Raw genomic sequence first — 14890 nt, forward strand, 5'->3', positions numbered from 1 at the left:
TTAGCTTTTCTGCAAACTGCCACCTGATCTAGCAGAGAAAACAGTGCTGGAATAGGAACTCACTAGATCTTACATGCCTGCCTGTTGGTATTCCTACTCATGCTGACGGTGTCCTGACACAGGGAAACAGTGGCCCCATTTCCATTTATTCGTATGGAGCATGTGCAGTCAGAGAGGTTGGACGGCTGGGTGGGCCAGCCCATTTTCTATATCCGTGTCTGTAAAAGAGCAGTATGAAGTAAGAGGAGCTGGTAAATGGGAGTAATGGCCTCTTACTGACTATGGCTTTCTAAGTATTTAGGATACCAAGCCACTTTAATCACCATTTCAGACCTACTGATTTGATTGTGCAAGACACTGGTTATTAAAACAGCTCACAGCCTACCAAATCAATTATTATAGAAAGACCTGCTCAGTGGTTTTGAAGAGACCAAAAAACTATGTTAGGAGAAGATGCATGTTTTTTCAAACTGGAAGGTGAAGATATATAGATATTATCAGCAATTTGATTGGAAGGCCTAGATCTACTTTCTTTCTCATCCCCACCAGGCAAATAATAAGCCATTAGACGTGGAGTTGTACGTATTTAGAGTAGTAGCATGCATATGTGCATTATAAGAAGACATGTTATTAGCAAAATAAGAGTTCCCCATTGAGAACATAACCATAGATACTTAAATATATGAAAGCTGTAGGCCTTTCCCATGTACCTTTTCTACTTTGTCCTTACCATTTTCCTTTTATCACTGAGACAAGAAACATATAAGCATGTGAGACAAGTTACATCTTGAAGTAAAGAAAAAATCTCCAGTGTCTGATTATATCATAAAAAACCATCTCAATTTTTCATCACACTGTCATACTGAATAAAATCATCTCACTGGCAGCTCTGGAAACTTTCTAGGTGGCTTGAACAGTGTTCTGTTTACTCTATATTTACCAAATAAATTAATATTTTAGAAATAAAAATATCTATGTATACAACCAATTTAACAGAATATAAATTCTCAATTAAAAATTATAGGTACTGCATCCATGCAATTTTATTTTGAATAAAAAGAATTTCCTCTTATTGATACCATTACAACAATAACTATATCAGGAAACCTCCAGGGGACAATTATGAGTATGCATTGCTTTTACTCATGACAAGTAAAGTATATGTTGAAATTTATAACTCATGAGCTCTGTCTTTGTGAAGTAAGTTAATTTTGCAGTTGACATAAAGCATAGTCCTAAAAGAGCTATAATAGTAATAATCTAAATTTTATGTTAAATTTAATAATTGTATGAATTATAAATATAACAGTCAACAAATATAATAAAATAGCATTATCTTTAAACTTCTTCAATAAGCTGTTTGTCTTCAGTTCATAATAAAACTGTATTCTTAATTCTTATACCTTGTACTGGTAGAAATAAAAATCTGACTAAGGTAAAGGAGCTGTTATAGGGAGAAAAGAATAACTTTTAAGAGACTAATAGATATGAAACTTATTGGAGCCTATTTCTAGCCCCAAATTGATATAATGAATTAATTCCTAGAAGTAAGTTGATTTAAAAGTACTGGTCTTTGAATCTTCTAATTCTTGCATGGCTGGGTATTTGGGCACAAGACCCACTTAATGGGCAGTTCTGAAGTAATGACAAATGGACACCTTGATAAGATAAAACCATCAACTTTACATCTAACCCAGTTAAAAATCTTTTAAAGAATTTTCATTTATGAGACCATTAGAAATGGTACTTCTCTGTTACTGAAATTTTCATTGAGAAGTACCTGTTTCTATAAGAACCTTCCTGAGGGGGGGGATTATTTTAGATGCTTGGATCATTAAGGCGGTTTTGCATTCTTTTACTAATTATTATAGTGACATTTGTCCTTTTTTGCGAGGGGGCGGGGGGAGGGCATGTTTCCTATTAGCACCTTGGTCTCTTGTTTTAAAGGAATTACTCACTGGGTGTGGTCTCGGTGGGTAGTGGTTTTCACTTGCTACCACATTAGCCAAAGGGGCCTGATCCTCCCAATCCACTGCCCTGCTCAGCCTAGAAGAGGATGTATAGTGGAGACGTGGGCAATTAGACCCTCTGCTAGAAACTCCAACTCAAGCAGGTGACTGAAGGACACAAGACAGTTGGTGGGCATTTGGGTAGTGGCAATGGGTGGCCTGGGCTCTTGCCACTGAATGCCTTTAGCTATCATTTCCACTCCTCATCTTTCCAGCTGTCCTCTGGTCCTCTGGGTTCCTGCTTGTTCTCCAACCCTGGTCCCCACCTCCCCTTGTTTCTGTGACTCTAAACATGCCTTCCCCAATTCCATTTTTTGCTTAAAATACTCAAAGTTTGTTTCCACTGTGCACGAGTCAGAGTCTTGGCATGAAACAGATGGCCCACTCAAACAGGGAAATTGAGGGGAGCTTAATGAAGGGACTTGGCAGAGTATGGGCAGAATTAGGGAGTGATCAAGGCGTGATGAAGCATCTCAGGACTAGAGAAGTGGCCACCAGAAATTCTTGCTGCCGCTGTGGGAAATGGCTGCCTGACAAGCTGAGGCCTTAGGAAAGGACCAAAGCTACTGACCACCTCTGATGCAGGAGAGGGGGACCAGGGGTCAAAATACCTGCCTCACTCTCTGCCTTCCCTCAGACCTCTTGCTGGTGCCTCCCATTGGATGATCCTAACTGGAAGCCAGAGGGCAAGGGAACCATTGATGGGGTCCACACAAGTCAGCCAGGGCGCTGCCTTCCAGCGGGGAGAAGGGTAGAGACTACATCTGGGGAGGCTAACAAGGAATATCCAGGCAGAGTGCTTTCAAACAAGACCTTTGAGTGATAAAAGTTTTATATGTATATAAATTTATTTTAAAGCCCTTATATCATGTAGAGTCTGTGCACACATGGAGGTGTCTAGCTAAGGATGCAAGTGGAGACTGGTATCCAAGGCTTATGCCCTGCAAGTACCAGCATCATCCGGAGGCAGGAGCACCTGTTTCCTTGATCCAAGGTACCAGCTCCACTCCTAAGCTATGAAGCCGAGGGGCTGAATTTGTTTGGTTGGTGGGCAGGGACTTTGGTCCTCTTCTAGCCTGCACAAAGCCACAATATAGATTAGCAGCGCTGTGCATTACCAACACACTAATATTTTAGACTATAAAATAATATAGCATAGTGGTTAAGAGTGCCAGTTCTAGAGTCAGACTACCTTGGTTCTAATCTGGATTCTGCAATGTGTTAAGTGAGCCCCATTTATTCACATTGGTAAAATTAGGTTGATAATATAATGGTGCCACCCTCGTAAGGCTGGTGTGAGGATCAAATGGAATAATGTAGATAGTGTTCAGCACTTTCCCCGGCACATAGTTTGAACTCAAAGAATATCGGCAGTTATTTTATGGTGAGTTTCTAATCTCATTTCTGTCTTTTCAGTCTAGGTTTGGTAAATGACAAATGAGTATTTACTAGTTTCTGCATTCATGCAACCACTGCAACATCCTGTTGTTCCATCTCTTCCCGGCTGCCTAGTCCCATCACCCCTGACGCAATGACCTCCCTATTATTTATATCTTGTACCTCTACTTTCATTCTCTCCCAATTGTGTCACCTTCCAATCAGCATTCATCTTCCCTGCAACATTGGCTTCTCTAGGTCTTTTCCCTAGCTGTCTCTCATCTATGCAGGGAGTTCCCAGGTTATCTATCCTTCCAGGGAGACTCAGGAGCAACAAGGCTCCCAGATACAACCGAAAAGAAGAAACAGTGATGGGAATTCAGCCTTGAGTTTTAAGCCAGGTCAAAATCTTCAATAGGCTTTAAATTGTTGACTCTCTGTATGTATGTATGCATGCATTTATTTATCTTTAGAGACAGGATCTCACTCTGTCGCCCATGCTAGGGTGCAGTGGTGCAATCGATCATAGCTCACTCCAACCTTAAACACTGGACTTCAGGCAATCCTCCCGCCTCTGAGTAGCTACAACTACAGGCATGCACCACCACACCTAGCTAATTTTTTTATTGTTTTGTAGAGACAGGGTCTTGCTATGTTCCCCCACTGGTCTCAAGCTCCTGGCCTCAAGGAATCCTCCCACCTCAGCTTCCCAAAGTGCTGGAATTACAGATGTGAGCCACTACACCTGGTCCCTCTCTGTATTTAAGATTTGATTCCATCACAATTCTAGGATTAAAACTTCAAATCTATTATGATTATTTTAAGACTAAACAATGGACTTTTAAAAATAAAAATGTAAAGCAATGTATCCTGATTGTGGTCTTTCTTATACTGTGTTCTTTCTTTCTAAAACATAAAAATTATAAACTTTGGATATGTTAATTAAATGTGGTCCAATTCATGATGATTTGTAGTCCTGCATTCCTTTCCCCACTGAGATGACACTTTTGTCATGTTCAAGGGGGCAGCAAAGCTGGGCCTTACATCATTACAACAGGAAAGCTAAGGGTCTTATGTCATTAAGTACGTGGCAAGTTAAATCATACCTTAAGAATTTGATCAAAAGGATGATGCTATATTACGTCAAATACTTTTTTTTTATGTCTGTTGATAAGAAGGCAGTTCTTCCCATAATTGTATCCAGACTTTTAGAAGTCATAAGAATGGTCCACATGGCTTTGGTATGATCAACTAGTTCACCATCATTTTTTGATGAATTGACATGGCTACTACCTAATGTTACACTAATCAGTGCTGCATGGTAACACGTGACCATGGCTAGGGATAGGGAAGGATTACAAATTAATTGAATACACACAATATTGGTTTTTAAAACAAGCTAACAGACTCTCCTCTATATCAATATATGATACCTTTGAACTCCAAGAAGATTAGCAAATATTATATGGTTATATCAAAGCAATAGAGTAGATGAGCCACTGGAAAAATACATGAAATTAGATGACTGTCAACAATTAAGGTTGCCCATGAAAATTATAGTGCATCTGCTGTGGTTTGTCTCCACCAAAGCTTATGTTGAAATTTGATCCCCAGACGTGGTGGTGCTGGGAGGCAGGGCCCAGTGGGAGGTGTTAGGGTCATGGAGGTGGTTCCCTCATGAATGACCTGGTGCTGTTCTGGCCAGTGAGTCCTCTCATGAAACTGGACTAGTTCTCTGGGAATAGATTAGTTTCTGCAAGAGCAGGTTACCATAAAGCGAGGTTCCTCTTCCTGTTTGTTCTCTCTTAGCACATGTCCACTTCCCCTTTGACCTTCACCCTGTTTTGACCTAGCACATGGCCCTCATCAGAAGCTGAGCAGATGCTGGTACCATTCCGCTTGTACTTCCCAACCTGCAGAACCATGAGCTAAATAAACCACTTTTCTTTATAAATTACTCAGTCTCAGATATTCTATTATAACAACACCAAACAGACTAAGATAGTGTCTGAATCAGCTAAATTGCTTTCCATTGCAAGTAATAGAAAACCTAACTGCAAATGACTAAGAGATAATCAGATCTACTGTCTCACATAATAAGAAGTCCAGAGCTAGGATGGGTTCCAGGCCAGAGCCCAACTTTGTAACAATTTTCTTGCCCCTGACCTTTTCCTTAAGCTGGTGGCAAGGTGATTATAGTCATTATAGATATCACAGATGCATCAAGGTCCAGACATGAGAAAGAAGAGAGACTGTTTGTTACTTATATGTCTTTGTTATGAGCTAGAAAACTGTTTCCAGAGGAAGGAGACTCTCTCATGGCTCATTAGCCAAGACTAGGTTACATGCCTATTTTCACCCATTCTGTGGCAAGGGGAATGGGCATAGTTAATAGTAGCCATTGGAGTGGAATAGATCTTGGTAGTCAACCACTAACACCTATTAGTACAAAGCTCATTTATTTATCTCTGTTTGCAGAGATTTTACATGGCGATTAATGAGTTTGAGGGAGTACAGAGAGGAAACACCTATGAGGGGTGTATGTGTTTGTGTGAATAATAGAGTGTTTGGTTAATGAAGGTTCATGATCTCAGGCCCCAAGCTACACTGAAAGAATAGTGCCCATATATTGATGATGAGATCAGAGACAAGTACATCACAAGATCAGAGACAAGTACATCACTAGATCAGAGACAAGTATATCACAGCCAGGGAGCCACAGATAGGTGCAGCTTGTCACAAAAAGATACCATGGGCATGCACATTTTCACAGACATCTACACTCTCCTTTGAGGGATTGTAAGCTTCTCTTTCAGAGCCTCTTGGAGAAACCTTATTCCCTGTTACATGTTTTCATGTGATCTATTGATAAGGGTAGCCACAGGCAAATGAGAGCACGGTGGTTGCCCACATAGTGCAATTTGACAGGTGACGATGAGACCTTATTACTCTTTAAAACTCTCTCCTCTAAAAACAAAACAAAGCAAACTAAATGCACAAAATCACAGTGACCAAACTTGCCATATGCTTAGGTGGGCCACATAGTGAGCTATGGGACATGGTTGTCAGAGGCCCTGTGCTGTGTCCCCTAACCCCACAGTACTCTGCTCTATGTCCCAAAGCCAGTTATTCCACCATAGGATAAAACAGTAGGCTCTTTCTAAGGTCTTTGAAAAAGTGTATACTATAGGAAGAAGACTACATTAAGCACCAAACACCTTAGCATTGATTATTCCATCGTAGAAACTAAGTGTACCTGGAAACAAGCAAATTTCCGAGTTAGGTGGGATCTTTAAAAAGGAAAAAAGCAACTTCTTTATCATTTTGCCCAGATTTGCAGTGAGACAGATATATCTGTATAAAACACATGAAAAAACCATGTGACAGAGGGATTCAAGCGTGTGTCCTACTTGAGCCAATATAAGGGGAAGAAACCACAAATAGACTCTCAGGAAAGAGGAGTCGTGGGGCCGTCTGAGAGCTCCTCTTCTCCCAGCCTGGCTCCTGAGGGGGGTGGTGGGATTCTGTTCTTCACTCCACTTCCTGCCTGTTGATCAGAGGTTGTCATGTTACAGATAGTGGAAATTTATCAAGACAACTCCCAACAATAAAGTGTGATGTTGGGTTCATTTTAGACCCTCCTAAGGGGAGGGGGTTGGTATATGAGAACTTGGTCTTGGATATTTAGCTCAGAAATGTTTATATTTGATTGATGCAAAGATGTTTATCAATCATTCTGGAAACTCTTGATCCTGTCTTTACTATCTGGTAGCAAAAGTGCATGCGTCTCCCAAAGATGTTAAGAGCTGGTATAACAAGAAAACTTCCCTTTGGGAATAGAAGTTAGTAATTCAGGTTGGATCTATTCTTTATATACTGCTTCTTTTTTTGTTGTGGGGGGGAAGGGTATCCGGCATTCACTAACTTTCTAAAAGTAAGAAAACATCCAAAGTACAATTTCTGGTGTTTTCACTGAGGCACACTTTTGCAAAGGAAAGAAAGGCTGCCATTGGTTGAACTACACACCTATGTCATGACTCAGCTTTGCTCATTTCTTTCTCACAGAACTTTGTGCGATTATTATTAGCATCAGGATACAGAGCACTGGGTCAACCCTAGGCTCTGTACAAATTAGCTTAATGACCCTGGGTGCTCCTGTATGAAAAAGAAGGGAGGCCAAGTGCAGTGGCTCACGCCTGAAATCCCAGCACTTTGGGAGGCTGAGGCAGGAGGATCACTTGAGGCCAGGTGTTTGAGACCAGCCTGAGCAACATAGCGAGATCTTGTCTATAAAAATTTTTTAAATTAGCTGGGCATGGTGGCACACTCACCCATAGTTTCAACTATTTGGGAGGCCAAGGTAGGAGGATAGCTTGAGCCATAGAGTTAGAGGTTGCAGTGAACTCTAGTCATGCTGCTACACTCCCGCCTTGATGACAGACTGAGACGATGTCTCAAAAAAAAAAAAAAAAAAAAGAATAAATAAAAGTGTGGGAGGATAATAACAGTACCTACCTTGTGAGATAATCAGGAAAATTAAATGAGCTAAGAAAAGTTATGTGCTCTTAGCTCATCACCTTCCAAATAATAAACACTTAGTAAATATCTGCTCTTGTTTCATTGTCTTCCCCATTTTACCAGTGAGAAAGTCACGTCTCAGAGAGATTAAATAACTTGTCATATGTGAAAAAGCTTAAGTATCTTGCTTAAGATCACCACATAAGTAAATCATGATGAGAGAGAGATTCAAACCCTTTCATCTAATTTCTGGTTTGTCCAATTTAAAGTCTATGTGTTTCACAACTATGTAATTTTTCTGTTGAATCATCTATTTCAGACACTTTGTTCCTACTACACAGAATGATGGGATGAAGCTCCTAAAAGTTAGAGATTAAAAAACTTTTATTTTTTATATCAACCTGAGTGTTCTGCACTTACAAGGCACAAAGTGGAGGTTGTTCATGACCAACAAATAAAGAATCTTTGCCTAAGACCCTGACAAACTACTTTGCTGCAATTTTGAGTGGCCGAAAATGCAATAATATTAATACATGACTTAGTGAGGTAAAGCAGTTTGCCCATGGTCATAGAACTACGCATGGCAGAGCCCTGGCGGGACGTTTGTAGCTGCACCTCCCATGTTCCTGACCGCCCGGCTGAACCACTCCCTTGCTCTAAAACAGCTCTCTCCAGGAAGAATTTAGTCCAGCATTTCAAAAAACTCTTAAATGACCAGAACCTAAGAACCAGGCTTTGTCGGCTGTGCTCTGGTGAGATTAAATGACATAAAAGTAAACACGTAAAACCACAGAAACGACATGCAAAAAAAAAAAAAAAAAAAACCAAATCAACACACTAGCAAGTAAAGTAAACATCCTCATAAGCTAGGTCTGGGGTGGGAATGGGGTCCTACCGAGTCAGTCCATTTTCATGCCATCTGCAGCTTCTCTGCTTCTACCTATGTTACTATGATCTTTACTCGTGAAGACCCTCTCTAGGAAAGTTAAGGCATAAGTTAGCAAGGAAAGATTTAGTTTTGCTAAGTATGCTTTTCGCGCTGTGTTAGAGAGGGGAACTAAAGTTCCAACAGAAGTTTTGGAGCAAGAAAATTACTTAGCTCACCAGAAAATTTCGATATATCAGAATGTCTCAGCTATGGTTAACTGATGCTTTTTCTTTCAGTAACTACAGTTGAATTTCTGTTTATTGTAGTTTATTGTTTTATGAATTTGGATATACAGTGGGTCAGGTTGCATGTGCCCAAATAGAAACACCCACCAAAGAAAAACTTAATGTGGTTCAGCTGACCTACAAGATAAGGTTATCTTTTAACACCAGGATTTTGAAGCCATTCTGATGTATTATGTAACAGCAAATATAATTGGCGATTCAGTTTTGATATCTAAATTACCCTAAAATAGAAAAATAAATACATACTTTTTTCGTATGTTAAATTTTATCTCAAAAAGAAAAAAAGGAACAGCAAACAAATTCTGAACTCTATTTAACAATATGCAGGCTGACGGGGTGAAGTATACTGATGTTTTCAGCTGAATTTGAAGTGCATCCAAAAAATAAAAATTGTTGGATGGATATAGAGATGTGTAGGCAAATATGTGATAAAACCACTGCACAGTTCCTTCAACCTTACAGTAAGTTTTAGAATTTTCAATAAAATGTTGGGAAAACCATGAGTGAGTGGTTTAAAGTACTTATAATCAGACTTGGTTTAAAAGGAAAGTCCAGAATATGCTTGTATTATAGGAAATCTCACATTAAGTGAACTCAATGATGAAAATGTAAAATTAATAACAACTGTGGTTGCAACTTATCGAATGGCCAAGATGTGCCAGGAACAATACAAAGCACTTAATAAGAGTTATCTAATTTAATACGTACAAGTATCATTTGAAGTATATAGTATTATTATAGAAGAAATTATTATATTATAGAAGAAATTATTATAGAAGAAATGAAGAGATCCACTGAGTCTCTCTTATTTTACAGTTTATGAAACAGGGGTAGGACGGTCACATTATGTGTAGGAGGGTGCACATCCAGCATGTGGTACAATTGACAGTGAAATCACATCGGTATGAGTCTATAGCCAGTGCTGTCAGCCACTGCACTCCAGGAAAGGGAATTCTGAATTGGAAACCTTTAGAGATTATCTATTAATATTTTAATTTCCCCACCACTTGTTACAAGTGACACAAATGTTCAGTAGCACCAGAAGCCCAGAAATTCTAGTCTTTGGCCAAGGCTTTGCCCACTAATCATCATGTCTCTCTAAATGCAGTTGTTTTTAACGAAATGGATTCACTGTAGTATTCCTCTAAGTAACAAATTTCTATAATGTATTTTATCTATAATTTGATGTAGTAGAATTTGAGCTATGTATATATTTTTAGGTATCGTATATGTTATAAACAGGGGCACCCTAGTGCTATAAACAGTATGTTCAAAGTGTAATATTAGCTTGAGCTTTTGAATGAACTCAAATTGTGCAGATTTCCCCGATGGGAAAAGTGCATGAAATTCTGAAATAAGTATATATTGCAGCCGTTTAAGTGAAAATGCTATAATTCTGATAATTATAGAAAGTTTTTCACAGATCAGTTCCAAACCCATGACTATTTTGGGGCTTTTATTTTTTATTTTTTAATAATTTTAGCAGTTTCTGATTTACATGGTCTAAACCAAGTTAAAGAAAACATGAACAAGGCTGCTCCCAGCAATTTGGGAGGCAGAGGCAGGAGGATCACTTGAGGCCAGGAGTTCAAGATCAGCCTGGGTAACATAGCAAGACCCTGTCTCTACAAAAGAAAATTTAAAAATTATCTGGGTGCAGTAATGTACACCTATAGTCCTAGCTACCTGAGAGGATCACTTGAGCCCAGGCGTTTGATATTATAATGAGCCACGATGGCACCACTGCACTCCAGACTGAGAAACAGAGTGAGACCCTGTCTCAAAAATAAAAAAAAAAAGGGGGACATATTTACAACCTTTCCTCCACTTGTAATTCTCCCTTTTCCTCCAGATTTATCTTCAATACCACTCTTGAAAGCCTAACATGGATGTGTGGCAGCACTGAAGAAATGAAGAGATCCACTGAGTCTTCTCTTAGGTTTTAAGTTCTAGGCAGTTCTCCTTCTACCATAGTATGATTAGGCAAGTGCTCAGTGGCTTTGAAGTTAGAAGTCTTGGGTCTAAGTTTTAGTTCCGTCACTCATAGAGGAGTGTCGGTGAAACTCCTTATCTTCTGAGTCATTTTCCCATCAGCTATAAAGTACTAACTTGATAGGATTATTATTCTTATTTTGAGGAGAAGGAGAGAGGAGTTTATTAACTTGCCAGCAAATGAGGAGGTTGGAAGACTCCTGTCTCAAAGTACCAACGTCCTGCTTCTGAGCAGAAGCACAGAGCTTTTGAAGGTTCTGATTCATCTCATCTTCTGCTAAGACAACCTCGTGACCTCCATGTGGGTGACTCCCCTGAGCCATCTCCTAGGGCACAAAGAACAAAGGACACTCTCCCACCCCTCCTGACCCCTAGCCTGAGGCAGGGATGTTATGTTTTAGTTCTCAAAAAGGGTGGGGAGGTTTTGAAGAGACAGAAAACATTTTTACCCCTTTTCAGGCCATTCTCTTTGTTACATCTTCCCCACGGTCAATTTTACCCTTCCACATCTACGGGAAGAGGGTGACATAGTCATCGAGCTACTTCCTGCTGAATTCGGGCGAATGTTTTCGATAGAAGGGGCAGATTATCAGGGGAAAATGAGCATAGGCAATAACTACAACCATGAGGACTCACAAGGTGAAATGGACTGTCACCTTGCACACAATGTCTGATACAAGGCTGGGTTAGAAAAGAAACATGAGGCCGGGCGCCGGTGGCTCACGCCTGTAATCCTAGCACTCTGGGAGGCCGAGGTGGGCGGATTGCTCGAGGTCAGGAGTTCAAAACCAGCCTGAGCAAGAGCGAGACCCCGTCTCTACTATAAATAGAAAGAAATTAATTGGCCAACTAATATATATAGAAAAAATTAGCTGGGCATGGTGGCGCATGCCTGTAGTCCCAGCTACTCGGGAGGCTGAAGCAGTAGGATTGCTTGAGCCCGGAAGTTTGAGGTTGCTGCGAGTTAGGCTGACGCCAAGGCACTCACTCTAGCCTGGGCAACAAAGCGAGACTCTGTCTCAAAAAAAAAAAAAAAAGAAAGAAAAGAAAAGAAACATGAGAACTCTAAGTGCAGAGCTATTAGTTGTACCCTGTAGGTGACCTAAGAGACTGGCTTCTGCAAATTCAGAAATCATGTGTAGAAATACTTGTACCAAATGGGGTTTAAGATAGATAACTCACCCGGCAGCAAGACAGATCAACAGAAGAGGTGCTAGCCCTGGGAAATCCTCACTGAGGAGTTGGCCCTCTATCCTATAGACAGAACCAAAAAAGATTAGCAAGAATATCAACATTTTTATTTTTCTTTCTTTTTCTCAAACAGATACTTTAAATTGTCTAAGGCTGGCTTCTTCCCTGGGGTGACACCTCTTTACTTTGGTATGATAGACCCAAGTTTCACTTCTGACAATTTTTAATGAGGTGTGAGTTGTTAAAAGCACTTCATAGGGTCCCTTCCACTTCTCTGCTTGGGGCAGGGACTTGAAAGAGCCAAACTCATATATAGTGGCTAGCACCCATCCCACTCCTTTGACATATTGTTTTACTCTATTTGTTTTTTTTTTTTTTTTTACTTATGATTATATTACCATACATACCTTGAGGTGTTAGGAAGGCTCTCTCATAAGCCATTTTTTTTTAGGGAAGCCTGCTTCTAAAGGACTACCCTTATCCAGAGGAGGGTAAGTGGCAACAAACACCTTATCTCACTTTAGATGGGTTTCTTGTATCAGTTCCAGGATGTATGTAATTTCTATTCCAGGTGTAGGGCTTTGCTTGCTTGTTGGGCTACCTTCACTCCAAAGGAGGGTCCGTTATCACTCCTGTGAAATGTCCAGGGCTCTGCAGAGTATGCTCCTGGGTCCTGCTGACAATGGGGGGCCTGCTGATGTCCTCGCTGTGGAGGGATGAGCTGCTGAGCCGTCTCTGTAGCTGTAGGTCTATGGCGTCCACCACCAGCAGCATGACAGTCTCTATCTGCTCGGCCTGTTTCCTTGGAACGGATGATGTGCAGGCTTGCTGACGCCCGACCTTCAAAGTGCAATGCCTGCCAGTCTCCTGTATAATTGACCAGTCCCCGATATTCATCCAACAGGAGCTTGGTCGTGCCCCACCTCCCCAGGTGAGCTTCTGTTGCTTCTGAAACAACCCCTGGTGCTCCTGCTGCTTGCTCAGGTTTGCTTCTCTGGCCCACTGTGAGGAGTTTCCCAGCCACAAGTTTCCTAGTCACAGCTTGTCTACACCTGCCTCACTGCCACCTCGCCCCTCCCCCTACACCCCGTACTTGGCTCTCAGACCACCTGGCTTGGCCTGACAGGATTATTGTGGATATCAATACAAAATGTATTCATGCTTTGAAAACAAAAAAGCAAAACCATAACAACTAAGAACAATACAATCAACATTTTTTAAAAAATTACCATGTTTATTTTTGCCATTTTCTGTCAGACATAATTATACGTTTTTAGTGTATGATGAGACTATGAACATCTTTCTTGATTTCAGAATCCTTCAGATATAAGGGTTGGAAGGCAATTTTCCATGGGTTTCTTGCAGATCTGCACACCTCACCTTGCAAATGATGCACTGATTTCCATAATTACAGACTTCCCCCCCCCCCCCAGGATTTTTGTGTAATAGCCTTGAGTCTCCCTCTGGAGCAAATAGCAGGCATGCTTGTTCTTCAGGATAAAAGCTCTGGGTTCCCTGCCTTCACGGTTTCTTGCCCATAACAAACTTACCGTATGTGCAACTATCTATCTGGGTTCACCCATTTTGCCCTGTGTAAAATGGGCCTTAGGGTACTGGTGCAAGGGCTGATACTCTGGCTACTTCTATGGCCATTTGTGATAAAGTCCCTCATCTCTGACCCAGGAGACTCATGTCTTCTAACAGTCATCAAACTGTGGCAGGCTAACGTGTTAGCTGACAAGGAGTAAAATCTTAGACCCTTCACAGTGCTTGACAAGGAGTTGGAATATAAAACAGAGATGAAGATTTTTCCTTCTATCATATCTTGGAAAAATTTTTGCAAAATATGTGTCGACTTTTTGGGAGAATGGACAAAATATATTGTAGTGATTAAGTACATAGACTCTGCAGCTAGGCTTTCTGGATTCTAATCCTGGCTAGTGCTCTCCTTTAGTTTGTATTTCCTCCAGAAACAGACCCTGAGACAAGGCTATGAGTGCAAATGGTTTATTTGGAAGGCGATCTTAGGAATCACTGGTAGGGACTGAGAAAGGAGAAGGAAGAAAAACAATAAATGACGAATTTTCAGCTTAGTATCACTGTGGATAGCTAAAGTTTAATCCTATTCTGGAACTCTTGGTAGCCAATATAGAACATGTGCCTGAGAGTTATTTTCTACCTGAGAGATGAAGGAGCTGGGCTGTTGTATGCCAAATCCCACTGGTCATGGGTTGAAGGGCCCTGGGAGAGGGTAGGTGCTGATTCTTGCCCTGGATTTTTTGGACTATCTTGCACAGCGAAAAGTAGGCTGCAACAGGCTCTGGAAATTAGAAGTGAAACCTGGGTGTTCACTACACTAATAAGGCACAAGGGAATATAGTTGACACACCCATAGCCTTTGCTACAGGAATCCTCCAGCGGTATGATCTTATGAAGTTACTCAATCTGCTTATGCCCTGTTTCCTTATGGGTACAAGGGGAAAAATAGCATCAACCACACAGGGTTGATAGAAAGATTAAAGATTCAATCCATGTAAAACATACCATGGCATTTCATAAACACTTAGTAAGCATTGTCCATTATTATAGAAGAACATGACATTTATTTATTGATTGATAGATATGTTGTC

Source organism: Microcebus murinus, chromosome 8 (genome assembly GCF_040939455.1).
Source record: "Microcebus murinus isolate Inina chromosome 8, M.murinus_Inina_mat1.0, whole genome shotgun sequence".
NCBI lineage: Eukaryota > Metazoa > Chordata > Mammalia > Primates > Cheirogaleidae > Microcebus > Microcebus murinus.